The sequence below is a fragment of the Hermetia illucens genome, chromosome 7 (genome assembly GCF_905115235.1).
Source record: "Hermetia illucens chromosome 7, iHerIll2.2.curated.20191125, whole genome shotgun sequence".
NCBI classification, from domain to species: domain Eukaryota; kingdom Metazoa; phylum Arthropoda; class Insecta; order Diptera; family Stratiomyidae; genus Hermetia; species Hermetia illucens.
This window is the reverse complement of record NC_051855.1, coordinates 10,112,369-10,126,873: the sequence shown is the minus strand read 5'-3', so window position 1 is coordinate 10,126,873 and position 14,505 is coordinate 10,112,369.

The window sequence follows — 14,505 nt, the reverse complement described above, 5'->3', positions numbered from 1 at the left end:
TCAAAATCGCAAATCGCATTTTTTTTTCATTATTTGGAAAGTACTAAACGAGAAATTAACATCTAAATCCTCGAAAAATGATTTTTCAGCTTTTAGCCCATTTTCGTCATCAAAAAATCAAAGGCTATAACCTTGCTTTCTGACGCCGATACCCTAAAATCTCAAAATCGCAAATCGCATTTTTTTTTCATTATTTGGAAAGTACTAAACGAGAAATTAACATCTAAATCCTCGAAAAATGATTTTTCAGCTTTTAGCCCATTTTCGTCATCAAAAAATCAAAGGCTATAACCTTGCTTTCTGACGCCGATACCCTAAAATCTCAAAATCGCAAATCGCATTTTTTTTTCATTATTTGGAAAGTACTAAACGAGAAATTAACATCTAAATCCTCGAAAAATGATTTTTCAGCTTTTAGCCCATTTTCGTCATCAAAAAATCAAAGGCTATAACCTTGCTTTCTGACGCCGATACCCTAAAATCTCAAAATCGCAAATCGCATTTTTTTTTCATTATTTGGAAAGTACTAAACGAGAAATTAACATCTAAATCCTCGAAAAATGATTTTTCAGCTTTTAGCCCATTTTCGTCATCAAAAAATCAAAGGCTATAACCTTGCTTTCTGACGCCGATACCCTAAAATCTCAAAATCGCAAATCGCATTTTTTTTTCATTATTTGGAAAGTACTAAACGAGAAATTAACATCTAAATCCTCGAAAAATGATTTTTCAGCTTTTAGCCCATTTTCGTCATCAAAAAATCAAAGGCTATAACCTTGCTTTCTGACGCCGATACCCTAAAATCTCAAAATCGCAAATCGCATTTTTTTTTCATTATTTGGAAAGTACTAAACGAGAAATTAACATCTAAATCCTCGAAAAATGATTTTTCAGCTTTTAGCCCATTTTCGTCATCAAAAAATCAAAGGCTATAACCTTGCTTTCTGACGCCGATACCCTAAAATCTCAAAATCGCAAATCGCATTTTTTTTTCATTATTTGGAAAGTACTAAACGAGAAATTAACATCTAAATCCTCGAAAAATGATTTTTCAGCTTTTAGCCCATTTTCGTCATCAAAAAATCAAAGGCTATAACCTTGCTTTCTGACGCCGATACCCTAAAATCTCAAAATCGCAAATCGCATTTTTTTTTCATTATTTGGAAAGTACTAAACGAGAAATTAACATCTAAATCCTCGAAAAATGATTTTTCAGCTTTTAGCCCATTTTCGTCATCAAAAAATCAAAGGCTATAACCTTGCTTTCTGACGCCGATACCCTAAAATCTCAAAATCGCAAATCGCATTTTTTTTTCATTATTTGGAAAGTACTAAACGAGAAATTAACATCTAAATCCTCGAAAAATGATTTTTCAGCTTTTAGCCCATTTTCGTCATCAAAAAATCAAAGGCTATAACCTTGCTTTCTGACGCCGATACCCTAAAATCTCAAAATCGCAAATCGCATTTTTTTTTCATTATTTGGAAAGTACTAAACGAGAAATTAACATCTAAATCCTCGAAAAATGATTTTTCAGCTTTTAGCCCATTTTCGTCATCAAAAAATCAAAGGCTATAACCTTGCTTTCTGACGCCGATACCCTAAAATCTCAAAATCGCAAATCGCATTTTTTTTTCATTATTTGGAAAGTACTAAACGAGAAATTAACATCTAAATCCTCGAAAAATGATTTTTCAGCTTTTAGCCCATTTTCGTCATCAAAAAATCAAAGGCTATAACCTTGCTTTCTGACGCTGATACCCTAAAATCTCAAAATCGCAAATCGCATTTTTTTTTCATTATTTGGAAAGTACTAAACGAGAAATTAACATCTAAATCCTCGAAAAATGATTTTTCAGCTTTTAGCCCATTTTCGTCATCAAAAAATCAAAGGCTATAACCTTGCTTTCTGACGCCGATACCCTAAAATCTCAAAATCGCAAATCGCATTTTTTTTTTCATTATTTGGAAAGTACTAAACGAGAAATTAACATCTAAATCCTCGAAAAATGATTTTTCAGCTTTTAGCCCATTTTCGTCATCAAAAAATCAAAGGCTATAACCTTGCTTTCTGACGCTGATACCCTAAAATCTCAAAATCGCAAATCGCATTTTTTTTTCATTATTTGGAAAGTACTAAACGAGAAATTAACATCTAAATCCTCGAAAAATGATTTTTCAGCTTTTAGCCCATTTTCGTCATCAAAAAATCAAAGGCTATAACCTTGCTTTCTGACGCTGATACCCTAAAATGTCAAAATCGCAAATCGCATTTTTTTTTCATTATTTGGAAAGTACTAAACGAGAAATTAACATCTAAATCCTCGAAAAATGATTTTTCAGCTTTTAGCCCATTTTCGTCATCAAAAAATCAAAGGCTATAACCTTGCTTTCTGACGCCGATACCCTAAAATCTCAAAATCGCAAATCGCATTTTTTTTTCATTATTTGGAAAGTACTAAACGAGAAATTAACATCTAAATCCTCGAAAAATGATTTTTCAGCTTTTAGCCCATTTTCGTCATCAAAAAATCAAAGGCTATAACCTTGCTTTCTGACGCTGATACCCTAAAATCTCAAAATCGCAAATCGCATTTTTTTTTCATTATTTGGAAAGTACTAAACGAGAAATTAACATCTAAATCCTCGAAAAATGATTTTTCAGCTTTTAGCCCATTTTCGTCATCAAAAAATCAAAGGCTATAACCTTGCTTTCTGACGCCGATACCCTAAAATCTCAAAATCGCAAATCGCATTTTTTTTTCATTATTTGGAAAGTACTAAACGAGAAATTAACATCTAAATCCTCGAAAAATGATTTTTCAGCTTTTAGCCCATTTTCGTCATCAAAAAATCAAAGGCTATAACCTTGCTTTCTGACGCTGATACCCTAAAATCTCAAAATCGCAAATCGCATTTTTTTTTCATTATTTGGAAAGTACTAAACGAGAAATTAACATCTAAATCCTCGAAAAATGATTTTTCAGCTTTTAGCCCATTTTCGTCATCAAAAAATCAAAGGCTATAACCTTGCTTTCTGACGCCGATACCCTAAAATCTCAAAATCGCAAATCGCATTTTTTTTTCATTATTTGGAAAGTACTAAACGAGAAATTAACATCTAAATCCTCGAAAAATGATTTTTCAGCTTTTAGCCCATTTTCGTCATCAAAAAATCAAAGGCTATAACCTTGCTTTCTGACGCCGATACCCTAAAATCTCAAAATCGCAAATCGCATTTTTTTTTCATTATTTGGAAAGTACTAAACGAGAAATTAACATCTAAATCCTCGAAAAATGATTTTTCAGCTTTTAGCCCATTTTCGTCATCAAAAAATCAAAGGCTATAACCTTGCTTTCTGACGCCGATACCCTAAAATCTCAAAATCGCAAATCGCATTTTTTTTTCATTATTTGGAAAGTACTAAACGAGAAATTAACATCTAAATCCTCGAAAAATGATTTTTCAGCTTTTAGCCCATTTTCGTCATCAAAAAATCAAAGGCTATAACCTTGCTTTCTGACGCTGATACCCTAAAATCTCAAAATCGCAAATCGCATTTTTTTTTCATTATTTGGAAAGTACTAAACGAGAAATTAACATCTAAATCCTCGAAAAATGATTTTTCAGCTTTTAGCCCATTTTCGTCATCAAAAAATCAAAGGCTATAACCTTGCTTTCTGACGCTGATACCCTAAAATCTCAAAATCGCAAATCGCATTTTTTTTTCATTATTTGGAAAGTACTAAACGAGAAATTAACATCTAAATCCTCGAAAAATGATTTTTCAGCTTTTAGCCCATTTTCGTCATCAAAAAATCAAAGGCTATAACCTTGCTTTCTGACGCCGATACCCTAAAATCTCAAAATCGCAAATCGCATTTTTTTTTCATTATTTGGAAAGTACTAAACGAGAAATTAACATCTAAATCCTCGAAAAATGATTTTTCAGCTTTTAGCCCATTTTCGTCATCAAAAAATCAAAGGCTATAACCTTGCTTTCTGACGCTGATACCCTAAAATCTCAAAATCGCAAATCGCATTTTTTTTTCATTATTTGGAAAGTACTAAACGAGAAATTAACATCTAAATCCTCGAAAAATGATTTTTCAGCTTTTAGCCCATTTTCGTCATCAAAAAATCAAAGGCTATAACCTTGCTTTCTGACGCTGATACCCTAAAATCTCAAAATCGCAAATCGCATTTTTTTTCATTATTTGGAAAGTACTAAACGAGAAATTAACATCTAAATCCTCGAAAAATGATTTTTCAGCTTTTAGCCCATTTTCGTCATCAAAAAATCAAAGGCTATAACCTTGCTTTCTGACGCCGATACCCTAAAATCTCAAAATCGCAAATCGCATTTTTTTTTCATTATTTGGAAAGTACTAAACGAGAAATTAACATCTAAATCCTCGAAAAATGATTTTTCAGCTTTTAGCCCATTTTCGTCATCAAAAAATCAAAGGCTATAACCTTGCTTTCTGACGCTGATACCCTAAAATCTCAAAATCGCAAATCGCATTTTTTTTTCATTATTTGGAAAGTACTAAACGAGAAATTAACATCTAAATCCTCGAAAAATGATTTTTCAGCTTTTAGCCCATTTTCGTCATCAAAAAATCAAAGGCTATAACCTTGCTTTCTGACGCTGATACCCTAAAATCTCAAAATCGCAAATCGCATTTTTTTTTCATTATTTGGAAAGTACTAAACGAGAAATTAACATCTAAATCCTCGAAAAATGATTTTTCAGCTTTTAGCCCATTTTCGTCATCAAAAAATCAAAGGCTATAACCTTGCTTTCTGACGCCGATACCCTAAAATCTCAAAATCGCAAATCGCATTTTTTTTTCATTATTTGGAAAGTACTAAACGAGAAATTAACATCTAAATCCTCGAAAAATGATTTTTCAGCTTTTAGCCCATTTTCGTCATCAAAAAATCAAAGGCTATAACCTTGCTTTCTGACGCCGATACCCTAAAATCTCAAAATCGCAAATCGCATTTTTTTTTCATTATTTGGAAAGTACTAAACGAGAAATTAACATCTAAATCCTCGAAAAATGATTTTTCAGCTTTTAGCCCATTTTCGTCATCAAAAAATCAAAGGCTATAACCTTGCTTTCTGACGCCGATACCCTAAAATCTCAAAATCGCAAATCGCATTTTTTTTTTCATTATTTGGAAAGTACTAAACGAGAAATTAACATCTAAATCCTCGAAAAATGATTTTTCAGCTTTTAGCCCATTTTCGTCATCAAAAAATCAAAGGCTATAACCTTGCTTTCTGACGCCGATACCCTAAAATCTCAAAATCGCAAATCGCATTTTTTTTTCATTATTTGGAAAGTACTAAACGAGAAATTAACATCTAAATCCTCGAAAAATGATTTTTCAGCTTTTAGCCCATTTTCGTCATCAAAAAATCAAAGGCTATAACCTTGCTTTCTGACGCTGATACCCTAAAATCTCAAAATCGCAAATCGCATTTTTTTTTCATTATTTGGAAAGTACTAAACGAGAAATTAACATCTAAATCCTCGAAAAATGATTTTTCAGCTTTTAGCCCATTTTCGTCATCAAAAAATCAAAGGCTATAACCTTGCTTTCTGACGCTGATACCCTAAAATCTCAAAATCGCAAATCGCATTTTTTTTTCATTATTTGGAAAGTACTAAACGAGAAATTAACATCTAAATCCTCGAAAAATGATTTTTCAGCTTTTAGCCCATTTTCGTCATCAAAAAATCAAAGGCTATAACCTTGCTTTCTGACGCTGATACCCTAAAATCTCAAAATCGCAAATCGCATTTTTTTTTCATTATTTGGAAAGTACTAAACGAGAAATTAACATCTAAATCCTCGAAAAATGATTTTTCAGCTTTTAGCCCATTTTCGTCATCAAAAAATCAAAGGCTATAACCTTGCTTTCTGACGCCGATACCCTAAAATCTCAAAATCGCAAATCGCATTTTTTTTTCATTATTTGGAAAGTACTAAACGAGAAATTAACATCTAAATCCTCGAAAAATGATTTTTCAGCTTTTAGCCCATTTTCGTCATCAAAAAATCAAAGGCTATAACCTTGCTTTTTTACTCTGATACCCTAAAATTTCAAATTCGAAAATTGGATTTTTTTTTCATCATTTGGAACGTACTAAACGAGAAATTAACGTCTAAATCCTCGAAAAATGATTTTTCAGCTTTTAGCCCATTTTCGTCATCAAAAAATCAAAGGCTATAACCTTGCTTTTTTACTCTGATACCCTAAAATTTCAAATTCGAAAATTGGATTTTTTTTTCATTATTTGGAACGTACTAAACGAGAAATTAACGTCTAAATCCTCGAAAAATGATTTTTCAGCTTTTACCCATTTTCGTCATCAAAAAATCAAAGGCTATAACCTTGCTTTTTTACTCTGATACCCTAAAATTTCAAATTCGAAAATTGGATTTTTTTTCATTATTTGGAACGTACTAAACGAGAAATTAACGTCTAAATCCTCGAAAAATGATTTTTCAGCTTTTACCCATTTTCGTCATCAAAAAATCAAAGGCTATAACCTTGCTTTTTTACTCTGATACCCTAAAATTTCAAAATCGAAAATTGGATTTTTTTTTCATTATTTGGAACGTACTAAACGAGAAATTAACGTCTAAATCCTCGAAAAATGATTTTTCAGCTTTTACCCATTTTCGTCATCAAAAAATCAAAGGCTATAACCTTGCTTTTTTACTCTGATACCCTAAAATTTCAAATTCGAAAATTGGATTTTTTTTTCATTATTTGGAACGTACTAAACGAGAAATTAACGTCTAAATCCTCGAAAAATGATTTTTCAGCTTTTACCCATTTTCGTCATCAAAAAATCAAAGGCTATAACCTTGCTTTTTTACTCTGATACCCTAAAATTTCAAATTCGAAAATTGGATTTTTTTTTCATTATTTGGAACGTACTAAACGAGAAATTAACGTCTAAATCCTCGAAAAATGATTTTTCAGCTTTTACCCATTTTCGTCATCAAAAAATCAAAGGCTATAACCTTGCTTTTTTACTCTGATACCCTAAAATTTCAAAATCGAAAATTGGATTTTTTTTTCATTATTTGGAACGTACTAAACGAGAAATTAACGTCTAAATCCTCGAAAAATGAGTTTTCAGCTTTTACCCATTTTCGTCATCAAAAAATCAAAGGCTATAACCTTGCTTTTTTACTCTGATACCCTAAAATCTCAAAATCGCAAATCGCATTTTTTTTTCATTATTTGGAAAGTACTAAACGAGAAATTAACATCTAAATCCTGGAAAAATGATTTTTCAGCTTTTAGCCCATTTTCGTCATCAAAAAATCAAAGGCTATACACTTGCTCTCAGACGCTGATGCCCTGAGACCTTAAAATCACAAATCGGGTTCCTTTTCATTATTTTGTAAGTACTAAGCGACAAATTAACATTTAGATCCACGAAAAGGGATTTTTCAGCTTTTCTCCCATTTTCCACCTCATCTCAGGGGATTCATTCATTACCATAAAATAAAACAATGACATTTTCTGTTGTTATTTTCTCGAAGATTTTATTTTTGTCTTTTTTTTTGTCATTTTCACTTTATTTTTTTATTTCTTCTTCTTTGTTTCACTTCAGTGATGATATACGTTCTTTTGCTTCCCTTCTTCTTTAGCACTTATATCTCAAACTGTATGTAATATGTGTAATGTTATATCATATATATGTATGAAGTAATGATGGAGTTCAGGTGCACATTGTTACTCTATTTGTTTCTTTCTGTTCTTGTCAAGATACAATCTACTATTTAAAAGTCATTTATATATTCACATGTTTCTGATTTTTATTTCTATCCTTTTGTTGATAAAGTATAATTAGATTTATTTTTACTATTTCAATAGTTTTGAATATCTATTTTCTTGTTCTTAAATATCTTTCTTGTATTTTTTTATTGGTTTTTATTACCTTCACTGGCAATAATTGTGATTTTCATCTCAATTTCTCTTACTTTACTCTTTTTTTTGTGTTTGATTTTACTATTTAATTATCATATTTAGTGGGAATGCGGAAATATCAGATTTTATTTCTTTTATAATTATATTTTGATCTTCAAAGTTGATTTATAGAGTGGTGAGCAAAGAAAGCAGAGCTAAAAAATAATTTTAAGTTCATTTTCAGGAAGGATTCACAGATGGGATGCAGAGAATGAAAAAAAAAAATAGAATATATTTAATAATATAGATATTTTAGTTTTACTATTCTGTATTTTATTTATCTATGTGTAATATTTATATTATATTTTGTTAACATTTTCTTAAATTTTGGTTGTCTCATATTGAAGGAGAGAGGTTTAGATATATAACACTGTGCGTTGTAGATACAAATATTTTCTTGATTTTCCATTTTTCTTGTTTCTATTCTACTTTCATATGTATAGATATCTGTATCTGTTTGTAACTTCTAATGTAAAAATTGGAAAGTTTAAACTAATTGTGATTTAGGTTGATCTTTTGAAACGTTTGCCTTTGATTTATCTATTCGAAGTAAGTGGGTTTTAATATGTTCCGAATTTTTTTTTCCATATTCCTTTATTTTTATTTGTAATATTTTGTTAAATTTAGATGTAAGAAGATGGCACTTGAAGTTTTTTAATAATATGTTTATACGTATTGTTGTAAATTTTTACAATATTCCTATTATTTTGCTTTAGAATTGTATATACATATATATGTCATATATATAGATATATATATATATGGAGTTGTCAAATCTCTCATCAGGCGCGTCCCTTCGTGCGGATAAGGGAATACTCCCGGCCGTCGATATCCAACGACCGCAGTGCCTCAGTAGTGAGAAATTTGGCTACTGTGGCATCTAATGCTACAAGAGATAATGGTGGAGTGGAAAATAGGTTCACACCGGATCCATTTAAGAGGAGTTCGAAGCTTGGGAGATCGAGATTCCTCGCGGGACTCTGAAAGAAACATGAATAGTCCCTTGATCGACATCATTCCTTGTGGTGCAAGGCGCGAAAACAAACGGGAACATACCGGAATGGCGTTCGTTACACACGGGAAACGAATAAATGAACTGTGAAAATTCATCAAGGAGGGGCGGAATATCCACCAAAATATTCGAGCCTTGATAAGAGGCATTAAATTGTCTTATATCAAGGCACTCGAAGAAAAGAATTCCCAAGCGTCAGGTGGCAAAGTCACAAGAAAAACGCAAGTGACGCCTCCTCAAGATACGGCAGGTGGGAAAACGGACTGAAGACGGTACCAGTGAGCCTCTAACACCATAGCAAGTCCCGAAGAAGAAAAAAGCCTCTTCACCAAAGAAGGCGGAGCCGGCGAGAGTACCCGCAAAAGGTAATCTCACGATTGCAGCCACAACACCTATATAAAAGTGGAAGAAACCAACGGCCGGAGGCCCGAACAATGGACTAAGGTGAGCAACAAGAGGAAAAAGGACAAAAAGAAGCTCCGCCCGGAACTAATAATTCCGACAAGTGAAATCAGACCCGGAACTGATGGATTTGGGGGATAGTGTAAGCCGTATCAGGCGAACGCAGAGAGAGGATCTGATGCTGGAATTAAGTAGATCCGCCGACAAGTCGGCCGATAACTTCCGCGGCAAGATGGAAAAGGTACTATGTACTAGCTGAGGTAGGAGCTAATGGTTGAATGTAAGGACCTAGATGAGCTCACCTCACCTCACCTCATCTGCGCTGCACTAAAGCAACAGTTCAACCTTAGCGATATAGACCAGAATACCATCAAAAGGATGAAGAAAACATCTGGTAGCACACATATCGCTATTATTAGTTTGCCGGCGGAATCAGCTATTAAGTTGGTTACCGCGGGCAAGCTAAGAATAGGTTGGGTCGTGTGCAAGCTCAGGGAGTAAATATCTCTAAAGAAATGCTTCAGATGCCTCGATTTCGGCCATTTTGCGGCGGCATGCAGTAGCCAGCATGATAGGTCCAGAAGTTGCAGGAAGTGCAGTTGCCTGCCTCATCAAAGATTGCACTGGAGATCCACGGTGTATGCTGTGTAGTGGGAAAGAGGGCGTGGACGACCGGCATGCTGCGGGAAACAGCAGATGTCCGGTATATAGGAGGGAGCTGAACCGCATAGGCAAATGAGATTGATACAAATCAATCTCAATCACGGTAAGGCAGCTCAGGACCTGCTCTCGCAAACCATTCGAGAGTCGAATGTGGATGTCGCGGTAATTTGCGAGCCGTACAGAAACCAAGTGCGACTTGTTAGACAGTCTGGTGTTGGACGCTAGAGACCGCAGCCCCAAAATCATTGCGGGCGATTTCAACGCGTAGAACCTGGAGTGGGGAAGCCGATCGACGAACACCAGAGTGAGCACACTACATCCACAGTGACCACCAGACCTTCTTACGCATTGGGAACCGGGGAAGCAGTCAACGACGCTCTGGAGATGAAAAGGCTAAGAGCTTTCGACGAGGAGACATTCTTGGCGGCATTGAAGGGAGCCCATGATCCGGATGGAACATGGCAATCAACACCTTCGCCATTCCCGTCCTTATACACTTTCGGTGTGATACAGTGGAGTAATACGAATTTAGAATCTGTCAATAGACGGGTAAGGGTAGTTCTTGCAAACAACAACATGCACAATAGAGCTGCCGAAAAATTGAGGACCACTATCCCATATCATCAGGGAGGAAGGGGGGTACTTGATTTAAAAACGTTGCACTATAATCAAGTGCATTCTCTTCAAGAGTTTTTTTTTTTGAGAAACAATCCTCCAGCCAAATACACCAGGCTACCGTCATGCCAGATAATAAATTATCTCCTTTGAATTTGAGAAGCAGAGAATGAGATCCCATGTCGAATGTTACTTCAGTCCAACAGAAGATCGACATATGGAAAGAGAAACCCATTCACGGAGGTTATATAAAAAATTTGTTGTTGTCAGGCATTGACATCGAAGCGCCTCCAGCAAATGGTTGACTAATGGTGTACTTTTCTATGAGACCGAAGCATTCCTAACTTCAATTCAGGATGCTTGGCTCCCAACAAAAAATTATAAACGATACATTCTTCACGACTCCTCAATCACCAACTCCAGTTGTAGATTATGCAACTATGAAGAGGAGACCATCCAGCGCATAGCATCTGCGTGCAGGATGTTGACCAGTACCGAGTACACCAAACATCATAACTCCGTCTGCAAGATTCTCCATCAAAACCTTGCGTTGAAGTATAACTTAGTGGCAACCTATCATCCTTATTATAAGTATACTCCGCAGAGAATCTTGGAAAATGATTGGGTCAAATTACTGTGGGATCACACTATTGCCACCGACCACAGTGTTAATCACAACAGACCCGATCTAGTTCTGCTTCTGAAGGAGGAACGAGCGTACTTTATAATCGACCGGAACACTGTTGAAAAACAGCACGAAAAAATCCGGAACTACGGCCCCTTGGCAGACGATATGAAGCAGACTTGGAGACTACAAAAAATCGAAGTAGTCCCAGTGGTAATTTCAGCGACGGGATTAGTCCCGCAGAACTTACATAAAGCGCTGAAAACGCTCGATCATAGGGCTGGACTATACATGGAGATGCAAAAAGCGGTTATCCTTGCAACCTGTGCTATAGTCCGAAGAGTCCTGTCCGGTAAAAATCTGATCTAATGGGTTTCAATCTTGATCCGCATTGTCTTCGATGCCACGCCCACGTAAAGGAAGGCCAAAAACCTTCGAATGTGCGAAATTAGAGGAATTGTTCGACGGGGATCCACAGAAACAACTTGAGTATTGAGAGACCCGTCAAGTCATTTTCAAGCAATTATAAATGTTTGGAATGATTCAAAACGAAGGAACTTGGATTCCTTATAATTTGAAGCCAAGGGTCGTTGAGCGTCGTTTTTTTCGCTTGTGGACAACTGCTCCAACAACAAAGAAGAAAAGGTTTTCTTCATTGCATCGTGACGAGTGATAAAAAATGGAAGTCATGGGAGACTGCCTGATCATGCTTCTACATCATCGACTCGGCCGAATATACATGCTGGGAAGGTTATGCTATGAATTTGGTATGACTAAGTCGGTGTTATTTATTGTCAGCTGTTGAATCCAAACGAAACCATGACTGGGAAATCGTGTCGGCTTTAATTGATGCGACTGAACCACTATGCGAAAAGTGGTGAGAACACGAGCAGAGGCACGAAAAGGTGGTCTGCCTCATGTTACTGAGTACGTTAAAACTCAAATGAATATCAGTACCCAACCCGCTTGTTCCGTTCGGTGGCACATGTCTGATTGGTCAGCAGTTCCGTTTAGATGAAGACGTCGAAAAATGGCTTGATTTGTGGATAGCCTCATTGACGAACACTTTTATGGGAACGGTATTCGATCAAGGTAATGCAAGAGGTACGATCCTCCTCAAGTGCACCCAACTACTGGCCTATGCTGACGATATCGACATCATGGGAAGAACCACCCGAGACGTACAAACTGCCTTCATCCAGATCGAGCAGGCGGCGATAGGCGCGAGATCTTGGGCCGCATATCAATGAAGGCAAGACAAAGTATATGGTGGCAACGTCAGCATCGAAAACCAACTAACCAACAGCATTAAACCGCACTGGTCAAACACGAAGAAGAATAAGGATAGGAGACCGTTGACAATTTCTCCTATCTAGGGTCGAAAATCACAACCGATAACAGCTACGATGAAGAAATCCGCGCACGGTTGTTGTCAGCCAACAGAGCCTATTTCAGCTTACAAAAACTGTTCCGCTCGAAACGTCTAACCATAGGGTCAAAGCTCTTACTATACAAGACAATGATCCTGCCAGTCCTCATGTAGTCCCCGGAAACTTGGTTTCTTAGCAAGAAGAATTGTAAACTCGGCGTTCGAGAGAAGAATCCTCTGAAGAATTTTTGGCCCCCTACATGAGGATGGACGATTCCGTAGCCTACATAACGACAAAATCTATGAGCGATACCATGACCGTCAGGTTGTAGTAAAGTCCGGCTCAATAGGTTACGGTGGGCGGGTCACTTAACCCGTATGGAAGAGGATGATCCTACCCGGAAAGTCTATAAGGACAATATCTATGGGAGGAAAAGAAGACGAGGCAGACCTTGCCTGAGATGGAGCGATGGCGTAGGTCAGGACGCCAGACAGCTTTTAGGGATGTCGAATTTGTGAACCTGGGCGCAAAACCGGGATGTTTGGAGTTCCTTATTAAGGCAGGCCTAGACCGGATACCGGTTGTTGCGCCTTTGATGGTGATGATGATTCGATCTCTGCTAGAAACTTGGGAAAAGGTTGAAGCTAGTGGTGGGCAATACTTTGAATGATTTATATGTACTAGTTTTTGACAATAAAATTTCATTTTTATCAAAAAAAAAACAGCGATAGCTTAGTTTCGCACCTAATATCTATATATATATATATATATATGCTTTTATCATATATATGCATGAAAATACGTTAGAAAGCAAAGAAAAAACGATAGAGTTGATAAAAATCTATACATTTTGTATGTATAATCATTTGTTCCACTTTAAATCACAAGAAGCAAATCACAGAACTATAAAAAGAAGGATGAATTACTGAACTTTAGAATAACTTTTAGATTACATCGAGCAGTCTGCTGCCTTTAAATTTTTTTTGTTTTTTTATAATTTTTTCCTAATATTCTGTTTTTTAAATGATATTAAATATATTATAGTACAGAAGTTTAGATTAGTACGCATTTTTTTTTATTTTAGAAATCTAAAACTTCGTGGTCACCTCACCCTCACGGAATCTAGGCATAGACCTTATTCGTTACAATATATTTCGTGCTTTTTAAATATAGTTCTGTAGAAATATCAAAACCAGCATCGATATTTCAATGATATTTTAATAAAAATTTAAAAATAAAATTCTTGGGTATCATTGCAAGTGCAAAGTAGTATAATTTTTATCATTAAAGTGTAGATCCTTATCCTTGTCATTATTATTTTTATTATTTTGTGGAAAATATGAATGGTTTTTTTTTGCTTTCTTCTAGTTTATATTTTTACAATTTTTTTGCTAAATTTTCTTTTTTGAAATATTTAGTACGACTAAAATTGCTAATTCTTTTGCTTTTTATTCATAGTTTTCTTTTTAAATACTAAAATAATTTTTCCTTTATTTAGATAAATATTCTTGTAATTTACATATATTTCTGGGTTTCTTGAATTTATTAAAATTTCTTTAAATCATTTTCAGTCCCCATGTAATTTATTATGCTGAATTGTTTAAAGAAAGTTCATCGGACCATATAACATATATATATATATTTACGTATATATATAAGCAATGCACACACAAACACACACACACATATATATATACCACTGGCACACTTATTAGCACACCCCCCTTAATATTTAATATTAATATATATAATATTAATATTTTAACGAATTTTAATATTTTTTTTTATTATTATGTAATATAGAAGTCACATAT